General features: G+C 49.3%; 1 long non-coding RNA gene across 1 annotated transcript; it reads left to right on the forward strand.

Moving 5' to 3' along the window:
* Positions 1–1,982: 1,982 nt before the first annotated feature.
* On the forward strand, positions 1,983–18,180 carry LOC149340047 (uncharacterized). The gene is made up of 3 exons (XR_016283830.1): positions 1,983–2,078; positions 3,186–3,296; positions 17,968–18,180. It is a non-coding gene; the product is annotated as an uncharacterized LOC149340047 (long non-coding RNA).
* The last annotated feature ends 2,566 nt before the right edge of the window (positions 18,181–20,746 follow it).

Here is a 20,746-nt window from a genome sequence, read left to right on the forward strand (position 1 = left end):
CGTACTCAGCAGCGTCCTGCCCCACCGCGGTGGCTCAGTGGTTACGGCGCTCAGCTGCTGGCCCGAATGACGCGGGTTCGATCCCGGCCGCGGCGGCTGAATTTCGATGGAGGCGAAATTCTAGAGGCCTGTGTGCTGTGCGATGTCAGTGCACGCTAAAGAACCCCAGGTGGTCGCAATTTACGGAGCCCTTCACTACGGCATCCCCCATAGCCTGAGTCGCTTTGGGACATTGAACCCCATAAAACCAAATCATAAACCAATCAGCAGCGTCCTGCTCCATTGATGTGATCACGTTATCTAACTATTTCCGTGATAGCAGGACTGCGACGCTTTTAAGTCCTCAAATAGGTAAAAAATATTCTCCTTAATAATACTTAACTGGGAACGCGGGCAGAAAATTTTTTACTGGGGAGGAGGGGAGAATTAATTTTTACGTAGGCATGGTGCCTGCGTGACTGTTTTTGCCGCTGCCCGTCGCGTACCCTTGACGCCGTCACTGATTTTCAACGCTTGTTGAGCCTCGTTTTGAGCAAGCATCGCAGGAGTTAACTAACACGACTTCCCCTCAGCGCTTTGCCACCCTTCTTCCTGGAGCACAGCCTGCGTGCTCCAGGACTATATAGGGCTATCTGTTGTTTTTTTTTTTCAATACATAATGACATGACCATCGACCCGCAAGCGCTAGATTGATTTGTGATTTTGTGACTTGTGATTTTTTTTTTCCTTTCAAGAACGCTTGCAACATCGAATGGCGATTCATTCCCGCCACCTGCATAGAGGCGATTACAAACCCCGCCAGCCCAGGAGAAATAAGCCGGGTGCCGCTTCCAAACCTGTCTTCCAGCTAAAAATAAATAGAATTTGCACATGGCATGCTTACACGGAGAAAAATTTGGGATTTACCTTTCTCAGCTCGAGCAGAATACGCCAACGCTTTTTCGAGGTGGTGACCCTGCTAAAAACAATCGCCGCGAGAGGCGTCAATCGTCGAAAGCACGTTGTGGGCATTTAAAGCACTGCATCCAACGCAAAACTGTCGCAAAAGTAGGCCCTCACAGCATACATGTATATTTAGCCGGGGTATGTTGCGTATTTAGCGAATGGAACATATGTGATCGTGCACGGTGGCCAAAGAGTTGCGAAGTCATCTGACCAATGGTCGTCCTATTTAGTTTCATTAGCATGGTATGCAAACCATTTCCTATCAAGGAAGTAGGCTGCTAGCCAAGTGTGATGGACATTGAGAGGATTCCGAGACGTGTCCAATGATAAATGATCGGCCACTGCAGTGTCCCCTGCGCTTCCTGCGGGAGAGGAATCAACGCTGGTTCACGGGGCTTTCGCTTGTACCCCACTAATGGATGAAATAGCATGCACTTCTATTCTTCCGAAGCGTACAACTAGTCGAATATTCTTGAGAAATTGGAAGGCCCAGCATCAGGTTTGAAATGCTCTCGTTTCAATGATGTTTTCCGAGGGTCCTCAACAGTGTGAGACTTGTCCTGCAGCCGACGTTGACGAAATGGTCCGAGCAAAGAAAGTCGTTTTCGGAAAGTGTCTTATGTCGATCGAGATAGCTGTGCCGCACTGACCCATGCCCTCTAGAGATTGCTATCCTTTCGAAAGGGTATCACAGCTCGTCAGCGCCACACACGATGTGTTACACGGTGGAGGCACACTCTATTTAACTTTTGCAACAATTTTTATCCGAGCAAATACCCCCTGCGTCCTGTTTCGCCGGTCACAAAACTACATATTGCAATGCAGCAGATTGAAGTGGCCAGCTACCATATAGTACACCAGGTGACTGTGCTATCCGTGCTTCCGCTACTTGAAGGACGCATCGATGCAGCTGCAGCAGGGGCGCGCCGTAGGTGACACCGGGCTAACCGCGTGCTGTGAAAAAGTGTGACGTCATGGCTGCCAAGAGGCTGCTGTGTCAAGCCCCCCTAATGAACTTGCGCAGGTCACGACTGTAAGCAAAAGCGGCGTTGGATGACTGAAGGTGCTGGACGCGTTCTCCAAGTGCGGCTTCGGACGGCACAGAGCTCACCGTCGCCGAGGACAGGCACACGGTGAGCAGCTCACTCATTTCAGCCCGCGCGAGAATGCCGCACCCACCGCTATACGGTCTGTAGACGAAGCACGAGCACGTATACAGTCGGACGAGTAAAAGCAGGACAGCGTAGAGTGAAATTTTAGTGCGAAACACCGACTAAAAAATTTGGCTGTGGCTTAGCTAAGGTTAAGCCTGGATATCTCAAAGCGAAAAGCTCTCGCTGCTTTTCAGCCAACTCCCAAGCTACCACTTCTGGATCGGTGTTGATGATGATGACGATGTCCTCGGGCTTAATGGCACATACCCATGGCGGGGGATTGGCCAGGGTGTTTCAGCGCCGTCCGACTGTTGCTTTTTCTTCTCCTTCTATGGCGAGTGTCTGCGCCTGTTCTATGGGGAAGCGCGCCTTATGTACCCCTCCTTACAAATGCGCACTGCGCACGGATGTGGCGAAAGGTCAAACGCTAAACAGAGCGTATTTCTCTTTGACCAAAAATGCCCTACATGAGGCACACACCCTACCCACGGTTTCACTCAACTTTGTACCAAAATCTATGTGCAACCATAATTGACCAAGCCAAACACGATGGCGACCTCCAAATTTGAATTGAGGCATTTCCAAAGTAGGACCCGGGCAACACCCGAAATTTGACCTTAGCCTATTGGGACCAAAGAATACTTGGTATAGGCAAAAACTAGAGCTTTCGCACTAGTAGGTTTAACCAAGTTAAAACCCTGACATCTTTTCTTGGATGCGTTTAGTATGCGCTCCCCGTACTGTCACACTTGTGTTGTAACCATATGTTTATGAACTTTCACAAGGCAACCATTTTTTGTGTATTAATGATGGACCAATCAAGCTCTTCAGTGTGATTTTTGCAATGGAATGACTAATTTTCACAAAACTACCTGGGGCAGAGAGACGACGACAGAACGAGCGTTTTCTCTCAAGTGCTACTTATAGTATACAAGCCACGAAGCTATCCAAACTTGCATTACTGGAAAGACGCGCCGACGCAGCTGCAGTAGGGGCTCGCCGTTGCTCGCACCGCGCTAACCATGTGCTCTGGAAAAGTGTGACATCAGGGCTGCTGTTTGAAGCCCCCGTAACGAATTTGCGCAGGACACGACTGTTTACGAGCGCGGCGTTGGATGCCTGGAGGTGCTGGACGTGTTCTCCACGTAGCTCCAAGTGCAGCTTCGGATGGCAGAGCTCACCGAAGACAAGCACACGGTGAGCACATCATTCATTTCAGGCCGCGCAAGAATGCAGCACAGTTTACTGAATGGTCTGTAGACGAAGCACAAACTCTGACAGTGGGGCGAGTAGCAACAGGACTGCGGAAAGCGCAGTTTTTTTATATGTCTATAGTATGTGCTCCTCATGCATACAGCGACAGCGGTGTTGCAGCCGTGATATTTATGAAGTATCACAAGGAAACCTGTTTTTGGTATACTGAGAGAGCAATCATGCTTGTGTGTGATTCTTGAAGTGAAGCGATAACCTTGACAGGAAGGCCTGAAGCAGAGAGACGACAAACAGAACGAGCGATTACTTTCAACCGTTTTATTTTTTTGGCGGGAAAAGCTTTTCTAGGAATGGCGGAGGGTGGGCACACACAGTTATGCCTGTGCTGTCTTGGTGAGCTTGACGGATAGGCTGCTCACATAGTCATCCGTCAGTGCATGTCAGTAGGACACGCACGAAGGTATACGTCGTCCAGAAAGCGTAACCCCCCCCCCCCCCCCCCCAAGAGGCCATTCACAACCAACAGGCTCATCTCCACCGTCACGTACACCATATACCACTCACCAAGGAGTCGAACAATACATTCAGACAGAAGAATTCCACACCAAACGCAGTTACGCAGGAACAAGCAACCTGTACATTAAAGGGGTCATTTATGATCTCCCAACAAATCGTGGCGTTCTAGCCACGACCGTTGTTATGCATACTTAAAAAAAGAAGCAGGGCTCTACGTGGGCATTTTAGCTAAAAATTGCAATTTGAAGTTGACTCTAAGCCCCTCCCCCGAGAGCGCCGCCGTCTGGTGGAAAACCGATGCAAAATCACCTTGACACATTACAGTTAAGCCGCCGAGATCGGCAGTAGACAGAAAAGGGAAGGACACGGACCTCTGTTGCCTTTGTCCCCCTGCCGTCACTCCCCCCCCCCCCCCCCCCCTTTACCCTCAGCACTCCTATCCCGAACAGCGAGCCACCCACTCCCCTACGCTCGTTACGAGGAGCGCGCAGTTCACTCGTTCAGTTGAGAGAAAGCACGTGAGCGTTGGTTCACGGCGTCATGAATCGCGAGCGCGTTAGTCTTACCTGACTACCACACGGTACAGCACAAGTTTTAAAAATTCAATTACAAATTACTCGTTGCACCAAATGACCTCATTCCCAGTTGTTCCGAGAGTCATAGCGAACAAAATGAGTCTGAAAAACGCAGTCATAACCCATTTAAATGTTATTCGGTGACAACACCCACACATCACACAGCCATCCTCACTCCTTAAACCTTACCAGTTATCAACAGTACACCGACACAAACCTAAACACACCCGCAAGAATCGGCACGTGTTACATGCGGGCCCTCGGTGACCTTGCTTACATATGCAAGCCCGCACGTCTTGGTTAAGCCACAGGGTGTCTTAGCAGATTATCTCGGCAGCAACCTCCCCATCTTTATCACTACCCATACATTCAAAACCAAAATATTTCTTCCCCACTGTTCTCTTCCGTGATATGTCAGTGCACATTAAAGAACCCCAGGTGGTCGAAATTTCCGGAGCCCTTCACTACGGCGTCCCTCATAGCCTGAGTCGCTTTGGCACGTTAAACTCCAATAACCCAAAGCACTCAACTCCTCTGAGAGCGAGACAAACTTGGCTCTCATCTTGCGCCAGAACCAGCTCCCTGGGCGAGTAGGATTGAGCAAGCTTTACACACCCCCAGCAAACGAGTCAAGAAGATTATTCAATTTCATCTACAAAAGACACAAAGTGAACAAGGAAGGGGAAGGGGGCTTCTGTTCACCTGGGCCATACGAAGTCTTCTTGCCGAAACGCTGGCAAGCACCCTGAGGGTTTTCTCTTCCTTGTTCTCTTTGTGATTGCGAGAACCGTCTCGCTACCTTGATCTACAAAAAGGGCACTGACATCAACCGAACTCTACAAGACATATGCACTGCAAAAACAATTCTATCGATTGGGACGGAATCACTTGTCCTGGGCCCCCTCGGCCTAATCCGAACCTCGACAAGGACAACACCCTTGATGAAGTCGAACGATCACTGATTACCATACGCCGCCCAACAGCCCCCGGACCAGACCACATGACACACAAGGTCCTCCGCAACCTTGACGACACCTCAGTTTAGGAACTGATGGAGCGCTGCCCTCCACCTGGAAACATGCACACATCACTTTTATTCCCAAACCCAGCAAGGCAGTCATCCTCCGAAACCTTTGCCCTGTCTCCCTCATCAGTTGCGTGAAAAAACTGTTTGAACATGTTTTCCAGCCAGCACTATACCATCCGTCCCCATCCAGGTCAGGTATGTTGGTGAGTTGTTTAGCCAGGAAGTGCACCTTGTGGAGTGTTCTGGATTGGGAGGGTTAATAAAGGTGACACTCCACAAGGTGCAGTTCTCTGCTCCCTCCTACTGAAAATAGCGTTAGCCCACTATCATACCTGACCTCCGCGCGGCACTATACACCTACGACACCACTTCATGGACGACAAAAGGCTCCATAGGAGAGGCATAAAATACTTTACAATATACAATTGATATTATCACTTCGAAACTGACCTTTATGGGCCTTAAGTGTTTTCCATTCAAATGATCACTCCACGTGATCAGACAACTTCCTCGGGTTCTACGCATACACTGCGAAACACCCCTGGCCAACAGACTCGGAATCCTTGGCCTCTATATATACAAGACACTTTGGGTGCCACCCTCATATAGAACTCCTAGACAAGGAAACCGAAATTAACGGCAGGCTTAATTCGCAGATTTGCTATATGCAATCACGGCCTGTCGAAGAGGGGAACCCTTAACATGACAGACGCCCGAATCACCAGCCGATTGAGTTATCACCTTTCCTACCACTTTCTCATCAAAACACAACAAGATAAAGCTGATGTCCTTATCATAAATGCGACCGCCTGAGCACTCCGCCTGCAACTGTCAGTTTGGTACGTTCCTTATTAGATTATGGGTTCACTGTACGGTTGGGCAGGTCTGTCATGCCGTAAAAATTGCATCGAGTTCAAAACTGAGGCCTAGCGCTCTCATGTGGCGCATACAGAACAACTCCCATAGTCAACCTCTGTGCAGAAATAAATGAAACCTCCCTTGAATACAGAAGAATCGCTACCAAAACATATATACTATCCAGTTGTGGCGAAATGTCGTTGTTGAATATTATTTACCCACAAAACGCAAGCTACCTGGCCACTGGTATTGCGATTCGAAGAGATATGCCAGAATCTCAATATACAGGACACATTACCTGACAAATAGATTCACAACAGCGCTACGGAACGAGGACAGAAGGAACACGAAAAACACAGGACGGGCGCTGTCCTGACATTTGTGCAGCTGCAGGAAAAATAGTAAACGAGAATCTCACGAACAGTATTATTTACACAGGCCCCCTAATGGTACTGACATCTCTTCACTCTAGAAGTGCAATCACTCCGTCACTGGGTGACACCATTCACAACATAGCAAAAGACAAAATTATGCTGGGTCCCCAGTCATGTCAGAATGAAAGGCAACGACAGAGCAGATTTGTGCGCTGCTGAAGCTTGTGGGAAGACAAAATAAACAATGTATACCATTTAAGGATTGCACGAATTTAGTACAACGTAAATTAAGAGAAAAAAAGGGCATTCGCCTTGGAAAAACGAAGTAAATAGCAAACTGCGCTTGGTAAAGATAGCTTTAGGGTGAATGGAAGTCATGTGTGCAGCAGGAACGTTTCAAGCAAGTGGTTCTCTGTCATCTCCGAATAGGCCACACACACCTTCCGGACCAATTCCTGCTAACAAAACAAGACAACAAGGATAACTGCTGAGGTGTCCAACCCCCTTTAAAGGTTTTAATATTAGCCATTTCTAGAAATTCTTTCCTATGTGATCACTAGGTCGCACTAACGTTTTAGGCCCCCTACACCACCGATGATTCTTCACTTTTCTATAAAATTCAGCGGAAAAATTTTCGTAACACCGTATGCTTGGCGCATGATGGCCTTAGTTGCCTGTGCGCCATAAAACACTACACACACACCAACCGCCCGATGCATCCCGAGGTCTGATGGCAACATCAGACAAACCGTTGCATCTCCCCCTCCGTCCCAAAGCAGAAGAAGTCCCAGCTTGTTCATCCTCAACACGTACAGCGCGCCAAAAAGCAGCGGAGCCCCCCCCCCCCCCCCCCCCCCTTCGCCCCCTCCGCTTGCGGTTATTACAAAAGTGCTAAACAACCGCGCGAAGAACCCGAGGAGATTTTAACGCAAGAAACGTAAGCTGGGGTTACAAGCAAAAGTGCAGAAAAGAATCGCAACACTGGACATTAATGCAAAATGAGGCCCTAACCCGTTAACGATACACAACAGCGCGCAGCTAAACACAAACCCAATCCCACGATCACCAAAAACATCGCACAGTGTTTGTGAACCAACACGCAGACCTCCCTAGGCAGCGACGACTACAACATTCAAACAACTTCCGCACTGAAGTCAATCTCTCCCTCTGTAAAAAGGACACTAAAAATCACACACTGGGATAAATTCAGGAATCTCCGGAAGAAATCCACTACTGAGATAGAGAACCTTGCAAACTGGGTGAATGCACTCACATAGGACGTCGGAAGTGCCACATCCTGAGTAATCGGGAAACGAAAATCGTGGACAGCAGACTTGTCCACATGTGGGAAACACACTCCAGTGTGCAAAAAAGACGGCTGAAAAACAAACACGGCCTCTTAAACTAAGGATAGCAGCCTTAGGAAAAAGATTGAAGCACACGCAGTACACCTAACCCGTCAACAGTGGGACCAGATTTGCAACTGCATGGAAGCAAATCTGGATTTGCTTCCATGCGGTTGCAAATCTGGGACTGAAAAACACGTGGAAGCTTCTACGTTGCCTCTTAGAAGCATAAAACACTAAAGACTCCCAACAACGTAACGTAAATCGCAGCGCCAAGAAATTAAATGTGGAAGACAGCGCTTTGATCCAAAACTTAAAAGACGGGTATCTCACAACCACAGCTAGAAGCCTACCCCTCAAATACTCAAGCCCTCTGAACCCCGTGTTTGACGAAGACATATCGACAAGGGAAGTGAGAGTAGGTATGCACAAGCTGCGCACCATGTCGGCGCCGGGCGCGGATAAAATCACCAACAAAACATTACTGAACCTGGACGAAAATTTGGTTCAAGCCGTAACCAAGCTTTTCGATGAACACTGGAGAGGGGCACCCCCTCCCGGAATGGACCTACGCTAAGGTCACCTTTATTCTAAAACCAGGTAAACCAGTTCAATTGGCAAGCCTCCGTTCCATGTCGGTCACCTCGTGCCTAGGAAAACTGTACGAACACGCTATCCTCGGCCGTTTCCAAACCCACATGCAAAAACACGGCCTCTTCCCCCATGCGAGGCTGGGATTTAGAAGCAAACTGTACACGACGCAGGACGTGATGCTTCAAATCTCAGAAGTAGGGGTGTGCAAATATCAAATTTTTCGAATACGAATCGAATACGAATAATCAAGGACAGACACATTTAACCACTACAAAACATTTATTTGAGCACCCAAGAACATCACAGTTCAACTATCAGTGATGAAATGAGCACGAAAGGTGCGTGTGGCTGCACAAAAAGTATCAGTCTCGAGCACTGTTCTTAGAAGAGTGAAAATATCAGAGAAGGTGGCTAGACACAGCATTGATCAAGGCTAGCTTGCCATAAGCACAAAAGCGCGTTGCTGGGATGAACATAAAAGGTTGTCGGCTGCTCTACTTGGTCAGGCAGAAGTGTTCCGCAGTTTTGGTGACGGAAATCTACCCGAAGGCTTGAGCAGTCTACACTGCTAGAGCGCAAACCCTAATAGGAGCAGTCTACACTGCTCCTATTAGGGTTTGCGCTAGAGGCCATTTTACTTCCTTTTAACGCGAGAGGGTCAAAGAAGTAGTTCCCTTCTAGCTGAAACAACTTCTCCAGCTACAGAAAATGCCCTCTCAATTGGCACTGAACTGGCTCGTATTGCGAGGTATTTCGTGCACTGCTCTGACTATACCAGCTTCGCAGGTATAGCCACAAAAAAGTTCACCAGTGCAGTCAGCTACTGCATGGCCCAACTGTAGTGCCTAGAACCCAACGTTACGCATTGCTCTGGGCGCCGCCATGTTGTTATGTCTCTGTCGATAGGACTTGCGGACCGAAATGGACGCCGGTGCTCGCAGTAGAATATTCGGCTAGATACGAATATTCGCGTCGTGTCGAATAATCGAAACAACACGATTATGTGGATTTCGAATCGAACACGATTAATAAAAAAATAATATTTGAATTATATTCGATAATTTCGAATATTCGCACACCCCTACTCAGAAGAAATTCTACACCTGAGACACGGCAGACGCACGAAACCAAACTAAACGCACTATCTTACTGAGGTGTAGGGGCTAGAACACACGCATATTTAACCGCCTTTATGAGTAACAGGACGGCGGAGATATGGTTTGGGTCCACACAATCTCCCTCGTTAGCTCTAGAAAGCAGGGACACATCTCAAGGCTGAGTTTTATCTCCACTACTCTTCGACACCACTCCCATACCCATGGGCCGAAAATTAGAGCGGATCCCACTCCTACGCAGACGACCACGGCAAAATGCCGGCGAAATGGAGGAAAGCCTCCAAGCGGAAGCGGTACGGACTGCGTGGCCTGTATAGGCCTTGCACACTTGCTGACCGAATCCTGCTGCTCCACCCGACTGCGGGCCGTCACAAAAAGGGAAAACCCTCTATACAAGTGACGGTCGACGGCCTCCCAGTATCGGAGGTACAGAAACTCCGCATCTGGGAACGTTTGTCCAAACACACGGTCATGACACATCAAAGCATCAGGCTAATCAAAAAAATACCAAACAAGCATTCGTGATTAGCAGAATGCTATACTCACTGCCCTATATTCCACCTCACAAAGATAGAAGAGGAAAGAGTTGTGGGTTTCTAAGTGGACACAGGCCACCACCCACCGCGGGTTCGAGCTTCGCGCGAGCCAAGGGCCCCGATCAGCCGTCACCACACACACACTGGGACACCGATGCGGCGCACTCAACCTCCGCTAAGAGGGGAGCGATTCGCCGCAAAGAAATAGGCCTCCAAGTTCACAAAGGAGACGTTTATTCACGTCGTCCTTCAGCAGGTACACAAACACTCAATAGTCACCCCGTCCCGGGGGCGCGCGAGGAGCAAGGCTCCGCTGCGCGCACGAAGCGACTCGAGTAATGCGCGCCGCTAGCACGCCGCTGCAGGAGAATGTCCCCGCGGCAGTGCTGTGATCTCCCTCTCGTGTCGACCGTTGGGCCGGTTGCGAGAGAGAGTGGGCAATCAACGCAAGGTACGCCTGTCTGAGGTCGCTGGACCCCGCTGGACAGGCTCGAGCCGCTGCAGGTCAGAGGACACGTGCGGGCGAGCTCGAGTAAGCACTGGTCCGAGCGGCAAAGGCCGGCACGGACAAACAGTAACGTACGCACCTTTCGCTGTCTCGGAGGGATCTCTCTCTCGGCCCCGCTCGGACGGTCGCGCGGCGCGCGGCCGCCCAAAGCGGTTCCCGAATTCCCGCCAAAAGGCGCCAATGGCAAAGGCCCTTGGCGAGCCGGGGCGGAGCTGTGGCTAAATGACAGTGACTAGTCACCCAGCCGCCTCTCCACCGCCTGAGGCGGGAGCAAGGGAAAGAGGAGAAACAACGCGGGAGGCCGGCACAGCCGCGCAAAGGCGACGGCGGAAAGCCAGGATTCCCACATCGTAAACGTGCTAATAAGACAGGGAGAGACGATCTCGCCTATGCTATTAACCGCATGTTTACAGGAGGTATTCCGGGGCCCGGAATGTGAACAGATGGGGATAAGATTTAGCGGAGAATACCTTAGTAATCTGCGATTCGCTGATGATATTGCCTTGCTAAGTCGATCAGGGTATGAACTGCAAAGTATGATCAATGAGTTATACTCAACCGTCTAGGAAGAAAATATGGCTGTTTAGGGAAGGTAGTGACAGCTGATCATGATCATGAGAGGGAACTAACTAGAAGAATAAGAATGAGGTGAAGCGCATATGGCAGTTTACCAATACCCCTCAAGAGAGAAGTCTACAACCAATGTATCTTACCGGTACTCACCTATGGGGCAGAAGCGTGGAGGGTAACAAAGAGGGTTCAGCTTAAAGACAACGCAACGAGCTATGCAAAGAAAAATAATAGGCGTGACGTTAACAAATCGGAAGCGGGCGAGGGAACAAAGGCGGGTTAATGACATTCTAGTCGAAATCAAGAGGCAGAAATGAGCATGTAATGCGAAGGCAAGATAACCGCTGGCCCTGATGGGTAACGGAGTGGATTCTAAGAGAAGGCAAGCTCAGCAGGGGGTTGCAGAAAGTTAAGTGGGAGGATGAGATCAAGAAATGTGTAGTAATACGGTGGCCGCAGCTGGGAAAGGACAGGGTAAATTGGAGAGACATGGGAGCGGCCTTTGTCCTGCAGTGGGCGTAGTCAGGCTGATGCTGATGACAAATCGGGCCTAAATCCGCCTCAAGGGACTTCAACCAACAGGCTCCTCCGCATGTGGGTCCGTAACACTTTACAAGAACTGTCTGAAGCCCGTTGTACTGCTGGCTATCCTCCACAAACACAGGCAGATACATCCCAAGCCCCCCCCCCCCCCCCCCCTCTGGACAACACCCTCAGCAAATCACGGAAAACCTAATCGTCCACCCAACCAACAACCTGGAAAGAGCTGATTTCACTTCATTTTTTGCTTGAAAGTAAAGTTGTTACTAACACCATGCTACAAATGCTTTTCCCGCCTGAAGAATAAGTAATGGAAACCGAGTGCTCGTTCTGTCAAAGGTAACGTTTACATTTCGAAAATGCTATAGCAACTGGCCCGAATAATCGGGTGAGTGTAAGTGTCAGCTCCGAACTGAATTCTCGAAAACTGCACAAGTGTGCTTTCGGTGAAGAGTGAGTGTTATGAAAAGTACGAGAGACTGATGTTATATTCCGAGGGTTGCCTTGCGTGAGCAATTCGAAGTCGAAGGCAGGATGCACGTTATAATTGTAATAAAAAAAGAAAAAGAAATGAGCACAGTTTTTGCATTGACTGCTGCGCAGACATACAGGCCGGAATGTATTGCGAAACCTCCCCTGGTCTGGTTCCGGTCCTAGGCCCGAGCGAAATGATGCAAGTGCTCTCAGCAGGTGTGTGGACGACCGTACGCAGAAAGTGTTTCAGAAGGCTAGGCCATTAGGGTGTGTCCCCGAAGACAGTACAGGATTTCTTAAAAATAAAAGTAATGAGTTAGAACACTTTTTTTCGGCTTAGAATTGTCAGCTGAGTATTACATCAGAATACAGCTAACACATTCTAAATAGCAGGCTGATTAACAAATACTCATTAGCTGTCTTTTTAACTATTACTAGTAGGCTGCTTAGTTATTGAGACCCCTGTAGCCTATCGTAATTTCTACATCAGTTTTTATAATTTCGAAAATACGCTTAGCCTCGACGGTGTGGGCCAACAAATCTTGGCTATTTCGACGAGTTACGTGGCTACATCGAGGCAAAATGCACGCTCTTTCAAGAAGCTTGGAGGCACAGCAAACTCCCTAGTGCATGTAAGACGTCGAAACAGACAACGTTTGTTGTGCCACAGCGCTGAGGGTAGCCGTTATTATTGTAAAAACTTTGGATGCTACTGTGGGCTGCAGGCCTCTTAAAGGTGCAGTGAAGCGAAATCTGAACTCGTCTTTTTGCCGCGGGAACTCAATCTACACGTTTCTCGCATTCTTAGAAACTGCGATTTATTGCCCTGTGTGGTCGATTTCCCTAATTAAATCAAATTAACGTCCGGCTCCCACCTTTTTTTTTGTTTTGAATTCTCCCCGTACGGTGGGCGGAGTCGACCAACGCGCCACCCAGTGCCGTGGCGGCTTGCCGCTGTGCCATCGGCGGAGTAATACGTATGCTTCGTCTCACAAGATGTTTGCAGCACTACGGAAGGCAGAGCACTCTCGTCCAATCAGGGCTGCAGGAACACAAAAAATAGTCCCTCGAATATTTGAGCAGTGTAGGACTATTAATCAAACAATGAGCACAGCAATTGAAAGCATAATGTGGACTAAGCCGCCGCGGTGGCTCAGTGGCTATGGTGCTCGGCTGCTGGCCCGAAAGACGTGGGTTCGATCCCGGCCGCGGCGGCTGAATTTCTTTGGAGGAGAAATTCGAGGCCCGTGTACTGTGCTATGTCAGTGCACGTTAAAGAACCCCAGGTGGTCGGAATTTCCGGAGCCCTCCACTACGGCGTCTCTCATAGCCTTAGTCGCTTTGGGACGTTAAACCCCATAAACCAAACCAAACCATAATGTGGACTGGTAGATTTAGGTGGTATAGAGTGCTTCAATCACTGGTGAAATTAACAAAGCCCGTACGAACACAGCTCTGCGGAGGCTTGCTGCGAGGTAGTGATGCATCGCCATTTTCCAACATGGCGCCGGCCGAGTCGGTTGAGTCGTCAGTGTGCTGTTTTTCTAAGCAGACCATCGCAGTTGGCTTCTTGAAGTGCTTCGTGTCGAGAACGGGGGCAGTTCAAGTACGAATGCGCTCACCAAGAGGAGGGTAAAACTCACTCAGGTGAGCGAGCGAACGCTTTACCAGTGGACAACGCAGACGTTGAAGGCGGGCCGAATGTTGTCCCTGAAGAAGCCGGCTGCGTTACAGCGATGGACAACGCGCCATATCATTCTGTGAAGCAGGATAAAGTGCGGCGGATGAGTAGCGACATGGTGAAGGCCGAGCTCATGAAGCTTGGCAACAACGTGAACGCAGGTGGGGACCGATACCGTGTGGACTGCAGCGCCGAAGCTGCTGGCCGTCTCGATGTGCGCCTGCCACCCTACCACTGCCAATCGAACCCGATAGAGTTTGTTTGGAGCGATGTCAAGGGCTTCGTCGCCAGTCAAAACAAGACGCTTAAGCTCTAAGACGTGGAGCCTCTGGTTTGGCAAGGCATCATGCAAGTGACTACTGAGAAATGGAAGAATTACGTGCAGCATGCTATTAGTGAGGAAGATGGGATGAGGAAACTGGACCATGTCATTGACGATGCTGTTGACTAAGGACCATCTGTTGTTGTCAACCTGGACGACGACACAAACCAGCAGAGTTGAGTGGAGTTGTGATGAGCCCCATTAATGTGCTAACGTACGCGCGAAAGTCGGAGTACCCTCGCAGCGTCTCTCATGAGATATTGCAGACACCGTAGCAGACGGCTCCGGATTAATTTTGACCGCTTGTGCGTTGACTTTAACGCAGCGCATGGGGTTTCGCATTTCGCCAACATCGACATTCGGCTGCCCCGGCCTGCATTTGACCCTTGCATTTGCTTAATAGTGTAGTGGCCATGCTGGAATAAATAAATTCAATTAAACATAGCAGGAACATTGAAAATAACTGTGACGTGACAACAGAGGAAATGATACAAACAGGTGGCGACAGAAAAAAAAGAAAAAGTGGGGCCAGTGCGTCTGGAACGGGCGTCTGCCTGTACAAAAATAAACAGACATCAAGCGCCCCCTGCTAGATGTAGAAAGAAGCTAATTAGCAGTACGCCTTCTTTTATATGGAACGAGCCACCTGATGTCCAGCCAGGTGGATCGAGCAACAGGCGCGTAGGAACACACTAATGTAGTGCGCGCCATCCTGATTGGACGAGAGAGCTCTACCTTTCGTAGTGCTGCAAACATGTAGTGAGACGGAGTATAGTAGCAAATAGTCCGCGCGTATTTTGCGACTATATTATCTGCGAATGAACCTATTTATTCGCGGAAACCAAAAAGACAAAATAAAGCGAAAGCAAAGCTTCCACGGGACTGGCTGGAGGCACTCCACGCATTGGTCGACTACGCCCACCGTACGGGGGAGAAGTCAAAAAAGAATGGCGGGAGCCGGACGTTAATTCGATTGAATTAGAGAAATCGGCCACACAAGGCCATAAGTCGCAGCTTCTAACAATGCTCGGAACGTGTTCAGAGTTTTCTTCACTGCACCTTTAATAATCAAGGTTCGTAACAGTAACAGTTTAGAAGATAGCTATTGAATATTGGTTTATCGTCTTGCTAGATAGCACGTAGTAGCTGCATTCTGATGTACTACACCGCCGACAGTGCGAAAAAAGTGCTTTTTGAACGCAGAAAGCCTATTTTAGAAGAAAAAAAGATGTGTAAAGTCTGAAGTTGAACACTCACTATATACATCCTTCGCGGTCGCGTTTTGCTAGTTTCCCGGCAGCTGCGCACCACTGCCTGCAGGCTTCTCTAGAGCGAAGGAGTTGCTATGGAGGTTAAAACATGCAGAAAGTGCAAAATCGAAGCGGCGGAATGTCGGCGCGAGAAAAACGGGTTTCCACGGGCCAAACCAAAGATACGGTGTACGCGAGACGACTGCGCTGCATGAGTAAATTCAGCGGGGAACTACTGATTGCGACCGCAGGACGTTGATTGGCACGGTGCTGGAGGTGCCGTGGAGGACAGCTGCGAGCGTACATCGACCGGACATCCGGTTTTTGTTCCTGGATAATTGTTTTATCATCCTCTCATATCCTGATGTCCCGTAAAAAAAAAAAAAGGTCTGCCTAGTGTCTTTCGGATGTGTGCTCGCTGCGGTCTATTATGGTATTTGCAGCGGCATGCCTATTAGTATAACGATATAAAATGATCATCATAAAAGGAAATTGTTTACAGTGGCTGCGGTCCTCATCGACTCTCTCTGAACTTTCCCCATGTTTGTGACATGCAATATTGCTGTAGCACCGCGTGAACTGCACAATGTAGAACTACGTAGCGCATTCAAGACGGAGGCCAGTAATTAGAGAAGACTCGCTAAGTGTTAACGGTTCCACTTACCGGATTCTCGCAGACTTTCGTGGCAAGTGGCCATCAATTCGGCAGTTGCAACGGACTGTGATAATTGGAAGTGGTGAGCCATTCGCACAAGGAGAGTAAATTCCAATGATTGTCTGCAGCCTGCACCTTACATTGCTCAGTTGTAGCAAGGCGATATGGACCAGCAGGCAAAACAATAACTAAAGCTAGTGAATTTTACGTTGTGCAGTGCGCGCGCTAATACAGCAACAATACAAGAGACGAAGATGTTGACAGTGCAGAGAGAGACAATGAGGAGTGCAGCCGCTGTATTGTGCGTACTTTCATGAATGTGCTAGATATTATGATACGAAAGGGCACGCTGCTGCAGGTGCCTGAAAGACCGCAGCAAGCACACACTGGGCAGAAATACGAATCACACTGCGTACGCCCTTTTTCTCTTTTTTATGGAACATCAGGATATGAGTGCATTAAAAAAAAAACCGTACGTAGCGTTTTCGGATGCATTTCAGTATCAACATGCTGCTGCAGGTACCGTAGAAGTCCGCAATAGCAACCAAACACCGGCCAGACATCCGAAAGGCACCACGTACCCTTCTTTTTTTGTTTGCTGGACGTTTTGTTTTTCATGAACGTTCATGGAACAAAACGTCCAGTAAAAAAAAAAAAAAGAGCATGTGTACGTGGTGTCTCTCGGACGTCTCGTCAGTGTGTGGTTGCTGCGGACTTCTGCGGTGCCTGCAGCAGCATGCGCACTCCTCCCTCGAATTCGGAACGATGGGAAAGAAAAAAAGAAACTTCCTCCCCCGGGGAAACCTCCGCAGGAGCAACGGGCATCCGCCCTCTGGATACCCGGGGGACAGCGAGAAGAAGAGCTGTGCGAAAAAGCACAGATCCTCGCCTTGTCCTCCACACACGGCGGCCGAGCTGTGACGCTGGTGGGATCACCAGCCGCAGTTTTTTCGACAGCGATCCGCTGTGCCTGCGCTGGGAATCGAACCAAGGTCGGTGGGGATATTCGCCCAAGCATTGCCAACTGGCGCGCTAACCACTCGGCTACCGTGCGGCTCTGGTTCTTGTCGGCGTACGCGAGTGCTGATAGAAGGGAAACGAAGAAGACCGAAAGCGAGCATGCGCGGGGGATGCGGTTATCTCGCCATCGGGCGTGGAGTGGCCCCACTAGGGCGGAAGTGCGATAGCGCGTGGGGCACCAGCCCCGTCATGGTGGTTCGTCCGTGCAGATAAAAGAAAGGTCGGAATGCCAAAGCCGCAACTTGAAACACGATCGGTGCGATTGTTCGGCGGTGAAAAAGGTAGCCGCGCGGCGAGGCAAGATGGCCGGGAACCTTTTGAACGGGTATGGCTTTGTTGTAGGTGTAGAAGCGCAAGCCAAAAAGTTGTGGGATGCTTTAGCGTACGTATACAGTAGCACGCAAAAGCGTTGGAGGGTTGTTACATTTGGGATTCCTGGTGCCCCGTATCGGTGAGATTGACAGGTCGGGAAGGGACCTGTCGGTAATGGCGCGTGCAAAGGAGCGTTGTTTCTGTGAGCGAAACGTATGTAACCTCCTGGTAATTAATGAGTCGTGAATGGCAGACATTTTCTGGCATGTGCGTGGCCTACCGCACAGAGATGCTGCCGTACTAATAATGGCAGTGTCACGTGCATTGAATAAGGAATGCGTCATCGGAGTTGTAACGACCATATGTAATCTCCACCCTCGCAGGCAGTGGCACGGATGGGAGGAGCGGAGATTTCAGTCCCAGGCCGAGGACAAGGAGGTGCGTGGACATTGGTCGTGGTGGGGCCACTACCCAGCGTGGAGTGCTCTTTCACACCTGCACGAAGGGACAGCAGGATATAAGTTACTGCAAGAAACACAAGGTTGCAACGGCAGTGCTATCGCGAGAGACCACTTCAAATTCGCAGGAGTTCGTAGGATTTCAGGTGCTAGACAGAGTGTGATGCGTTTCATTTATTCATTATACACTGTTCGCTTTCCATTTGAGACACTAGACTGTGTAACTGGTCTCGTTCGTTCAGTATGCACTGTTCATTTTCCATTTCAGACACTAGACTGTGTAACTGGTCTCGTTCGTTCAGTATGCACTGTTCATTTTCCATTTCAGACACTAGACTGTGTAACTGGTCTCGTTCGTTCAGTATGCACTGTTCATTTTCCATTTGAGACACTAGACTGTGTAACTGGTCTCGTTCGTTCAGTATGCACTGTTCATTTTCCATTTGAGACACTAGACTGTGTAACTGGTCTCGTTCGTTCAGTATGCACTGTTCATTTTCCATTTGAGACACTAGACTGTGTAACTGGTCTCGTTCGTTCAGTATGCACTGTTCATTTTCCATTTGAGACACTAGACTGTGTAACTGGTCTCGTTCGTTCAGTATGCACTGTTCATTTTCCATTTCAGACACTAGACTGTGTAACTGGTCTCGTTCGTTCAGTATGCACTGTTCATTTTCCATTTCAGACACTAGACTGTGTAACTGGTCTCGTTCGTTCAGTATGCACTGTTCATTTTCCATTTCAGACACTAGACTGTGTAACTGGTCTCGTTCGTTCAGTATGCACTGTTCATTTTCCATTTCAGACACTAGACTGTGTAACTGGTCTCGTTCGTTCAGTATGCACTGTTCATTTTCCATTTCAGACACTAGACTGTGTAACTGGTCTCGTTCGTTCAGTATGCACTGTTCATTTTCCATTTCAGACACTAGACTGTGTAACTGGTCTCGTTCGTTCAGTATGCACTGTTCATTTTCCATTTCAGACACTAGACTCTGTAACTGGTCTCTTTCGACCAATTTGCCCTTTTCCTGTTTTGTTGCCTCTTTGGGTTAGTGCAACACGATTACGTGTGAGCGTTCATTTCTCGCGATATTTTTTCCGCTTCGGTCCGGCTAAAAGGGCCAGAAATCTGTATTATATTTAATAAACAGTACACAGTGCTTCAACGCTTTGGCTGAATGTGTACAGCGATGTACTCCGTGCCATGTTGGTCCCATCAACGCTTACATGGCACCAATCGAGTTTCAGGTTGCGGCTTTCGCATTCCCAACTCTCCATCTGCACGGACGAAATACCATGACGGGGCTGGTGCCCCACGCGGTATCGCACTTCCACACTAGTGCGGCCGCTCCACGTTCGACGCGTAGCATGTTTCTGCTGGCACGCCCGATCTCGAGATAACCGCATCCCCCGCGCATGCTCAGTTTCGGCCTGCTTCGCTTCCCTTCTATCAGCACTCGCCGACGCCGACAAGAACCAGAGCCGCACGGTAGCCGAGTGGTTAGCGCGCCAGTTGGCAATGCTTGGGCGAATATCCCCACCGACGTTGGTTCGATTCCCAGCGCCGGCACAGCAGATCGCTGCAGAAAAAAAAACGGTGCCTGGTGGTCCCACCAGCGTCACAGCTCGGCCGCCGTGTGTGGAGGACAAGGGGAGGATCTGTGCTTAAAAGCACAGCTCTTCTTCTCGCTGTCCCCCGGGTATCCAGAGGGCGGATGCCCGTTGCTCCTGCGGAGGTTTCCCCGGGGGAGGAAGTTTCTTTTTTTCTTTCCCATCGTTCCGAATTCGAGGGAGGAGTGCGCATGCTGCTGCAGGCACCGCAGAACTCCGCAGCAACCACACACTAACGAGACGTCCGAGAGACACCACGTACACACGCTCTTTTTTTTTTTACTGGACGTTTCGTTCCATGAACGTTCATGATAAACAAAACGTCCAATAAAAAAAAAGTGTTCGTGGTGCCTTTCGGATTTCTTGTCAGTGTTTGGTTGCTATTGCGGACTTCTACGGTACCTGCAGCAGCATGCTGGTTGATACTGAAAGGTAACACTCCGATGCCGAATAAAATATTGCAGAGGACACTTGCGCTCCACCTTGAAGGTGGCGCGATAGCATACCGGGTGTTTTTCTGAGAGGTTCAAAATTTTTAAAGAAAGGTAAATTCCTTTAGATTTATTTTAGCCCTGGGGCTATACCGAGGGCTACGGCGGACAGCAGGTAAGAGGCAAGCTACTTTAATTAGTTCGCTGATTAAGTGAATAAGCTAATTAACTTTTATTTTAGGGGATATGTTGTATTAGCAGAATTGTAGATCGTCTTCCAAACAGTCCAGCCAAGAAAAAAGATTTTCATGCAAAAATTTTTTGCGCGCGTAACGAAGCGAGAAAAAGTCACCCTGGTAGGCAGCTTCACACTGTAACACAGCGTCTGTGAGCGCCTGTGACGTAGCTCGCTCCGCCCTGCACTTTGTGTCAATGGCCGCATTTGTTTTTCCAGTCCCGGACTACTTGCTGGCAGGTCCCGGCTTCCGCTCGGACAGGAAAAGCGTCATGGTCACATGACCTACTTGCCATAGGCTGCTTTCGAACACGGCGCCAGAGTCGGGCTCCCCCTCGGTTACCGTACAAGGACGCAGTCATCTGCTAGCAGACGATGCAAGCCACGGCCACTACGACGCCGAAGCAACGCCGTGCGCTCG

Source organism: Amblyomma mixtum, chromosome 6 (genome assembly GCF_055824585.1).
Source record: "Amblyomma mixtum isolate Tamu chromosome 6, ASM5582458v1, whole genome shotgun sequence".
Lineage (NCBI taxonomy): Eukaryota > Metazoa > Arthropoda > Arachnida > Ixodida > Ixodidae > Amblyomma > Amblyomma mixtum.